This window comes from Aplysia californica, unplaced genomic scaffold (assembly GCF_000002075.1).
Source record: "Aplysia californica isolate F4 #8 unplaced genomic scaffold, AplCal3.0 scaffold00243, whole genome shotgun sequence".
Lineage (NCBI taxonomy): Eukaryota > Metazoa > Mollusca > Gastropoda > Aplysiida > Aplysiidae > Aplysia > Aplysia californica.
This window is the reverse complement of record NW_004797513.1, coordinates 338970-342064: the sequence shown is the minus strand read 5'-3', so window position 1 is coordinate 342064 and position 3095 is coordinate 338970. Positions and strand designations below refer to the sequence as shown.

General features: G+C 41.6%; 1 protein-coding gene across 1 annotated transcript in view; it reads left to right on the top strand.

Moving 5' to 3' along the window:
• Positions 1–363: 363 nt before the first annotated feature.
• Positions 364–3095, top strand: part of LOC101856188 (microtubule-actin cross-linking factor 1) — a gene marked incomplete in the record, with an annotated part of 184436 nt that continues 181704 nt past the window's right edge. The window contains 1 exon segment of the mRNA XM_005100294.3: positions 364–690.

Sequence of the window (3095 nt, the reverse complement as noted above, 5' to 3'; positions counted from 1 at the left end):
GCAACGAGAATTATCTATAACAATTACAAAAGATATAAATCGAGAAAGATGACAGAGTGACAGAATCCCTCAATTTGACTTTATCAATGGACAAACGACGATAACAACAATGATGACGACGACAACAACAGAAATTATAAAAGAGTGAGACCAGCTGAATTGATTGATTCAGATCAAAGTCAAAGGCACCACCGTGCAACAACCACACGTTGAAATCTGCCCCGTGCTGCTTCACCAAGCATGGGCTATGTATGGTCGTTGGTGACACAGCGCTCAGGCCATGTCGTGTCGAGGGATTTCCGATTTCTCTTTCGCAACTCGGTAGTTTCCCTTGACTCAACACTCGACCGACGACACTGCTTTGCGTTCGTACCTGGGGCGGCGGCGAGGGCTTGACTGTCCCGAAGTCTCGTGATGAAAAATTTAGGCCACACCGGCTCGCTTGGTTGGTTGACTGGTCTAGTCGGCGAATAAAACCTGGGGCGACTTGGCAAAACTGGGCAACAGGTGTGCACTGCACTCCTTTAGTAGGAGATTTTTGTTTTCGACTTCTATTTTGTGTTATTTCTGTTTTCGTGAGGAGTTTGATAAGTTTCGTCAGAGTGAATTCCTAGGATAAAGTTCGTACTTTTGGATTATTTCACACTTTTGAACCGATGTTACGGCATCAACGGACGGGAAATAGAACAGGTGAGTTTCTGAAATCAAGGGGCGGTGATGGGAGTAGAGTGGGCTAGATTTAAATGTCCCCATGCACACAGAAAACGAGATCGGTTTGCGATACCATCGCTTGGGTCTAAGACTGGAGTTATTACTGACTCTTTGATGTTGTTTAGGGTGGGTTTTTAAAACAGAATTGTGGTAGTGGTCCCTATACTAGTAGTGTAGCTAATTCATTTTGTGATCGGGCAAGACGGTCGTTTCGACTTACTGTTTATTGTGAATCCAGGTCGAAGGTTACTGTGTAACGACTGACTATTAAATTAGACGAAACTGGCCGGCGTTTTGGAAGGTCAGTCAAAAGAATGTTGTTTCATCGATTTCTCTCGCTCGTCGCTGTTGTTCGTTGCTGTCGTTGGGGGTGGTGACTGTAATTGCAACATTGAGTAGGAATCTATTGGATTATAGGTCACGGGCTTGTTATTGTTGTTGTAGGCTAGATCTAATCTAGATCTAGATTAGATCTTGTTGTTGTTGTTTTGGTCTGTATGATGGCAGTGTGCTGTTAGTGTTTGTAGTAGGCTATTGGTGGGTTTGGGTTTCTTTTTTCGCTAGTCTAGATCTACATTCTAGTATCGGTGTAGTGAATGACTTACTGTATTGACAGCTAATTGTTCTTTGCATTTTTGAACTTTTTGGGAGGAGTTTGGGTTTTATTGTTGGTGGTGGTTTTGTTTGATTTTTCTTCACAATTTCATTAGCCTAGCTGTACAATTGATAACCTGATTATTTGTGGGGTCTTATTTCTTAGGCCTCAGACTTTGTGAACGTACCAATGCTATGGTCGGGATTCAGAGTTCTCATCTAGATCTAGATCTATAGGCCTTCAATAGAGCGAAGGACATACAGTAGATCTGTCTCTCACTGATGACTCATTAATGTCTGGGGATGATAGAGAGAATGTGTTGTCATGTCCGTGTGTGGGTGGTTGGCGGGCGCTGTGGACGTGGTGTGGTTTGCTCTTTCTTTGCTCTCTTATATATGTATATATGTATATCAAAACATCTAGATCTATCGTCATTATATTATCTGATTCTCTCCTCCTTTTCTTTGTGTTACTCTCTAGGCCTAGTAACACTTGATCTAATCTTCAGCACTTAAAGTTTGACCTACTTATTTATGTTGCAAGTGCCGTAAAACTCTCATTAAAACTTTTTGTAAAGTCTATGTGTCTTAATATTATAACTTCCGTACAGAGACCATCTGTTCGTCACGTGCGATTGATCAGGGGTGCAAATTTATGCGTATTATTAGTGGACTTGAGATGACCACTCGGCAGTACACTAAGTGTAATAATATAGGGTTGGAACGACTACAAGAAGAGATGTTGTTATCTCATGTGCATGGTCACGTTATCAACTACTCGACTTTGTGGAAGGGCTTCACTTCAGAGACTCGGCGACAAGGAAAAACATTTAAGGGGCCACCCTCCCTAGATAGTAGGCCATACATGTTCGTGTTTTTCCTTTTTATAGAGTAGGCCCGAGTGGAACAAATACCGCGGGATTTAAAAGCGCAAAGAGGTCGACATTTATTTCAGCTGTTTGTGTGTGTCAATCCCAACAAACTGATATGTGATTATTCACTTTCTACTTTCTGATTTAGGCACCTGAACATGTGTTTTTTAATCGTACTTGTGGATGCGTGTGTGTGTGTGTGTGTGTGTGTGTGTGCACGCGTTTGTTTGCATTTTCATTTATTTGCTTATTTAGTGGGTGTTCGTGTATGTGGAAGAAAGAAACTTTGGTTACTTGAAAGTCTGTCTTTAATTATTTCTTTGTAATCACTACTAAGTCACTACTATTCTTGAGAGTTTCCAAGAAACCCACCACTGGTATCCATAATCATGGTGCTAATGTTCTAATCCAATACATTTATTTAGAACTGTCGATACATTTTATTGTAGCAATCCCCTACACAATACACCCCCCCCCCCCACACACACACATTTTCCCCATTTTCTGGTCGCTTTATATACTTATCCTGTCCCATCGGAGACTGGTGGCCCCAAACTGTTTCTCTCATTCCTGAAGAGTATAATGTATACAACTGCCGTGTTCACAGTTGACAGCTCAGACAGAGAATGTGTAGTGTGTGTAGTCAGACAACATAATGTAATGGAGAGGGCTTTGCTCTGCCGGTAGAGCTGTTCACACATGCGTATAATTTGCTTGTGAAACATAGTCACTCATACCTGTAAAACAAAACTAAACAACACAATTTATGTTTAAAAGAAAAACCGAACTACAAAGTGTTCTGTGTGTTTTGCAGCTTGCCGCTGAGCCAGTCTCTCTCTCTCTCTCTCTCTCTCTCTCTCTCTCTCAGGGGGAAATCAGCCCACACTGATTTCCATTTAGAAAAATGGAACAGAAATC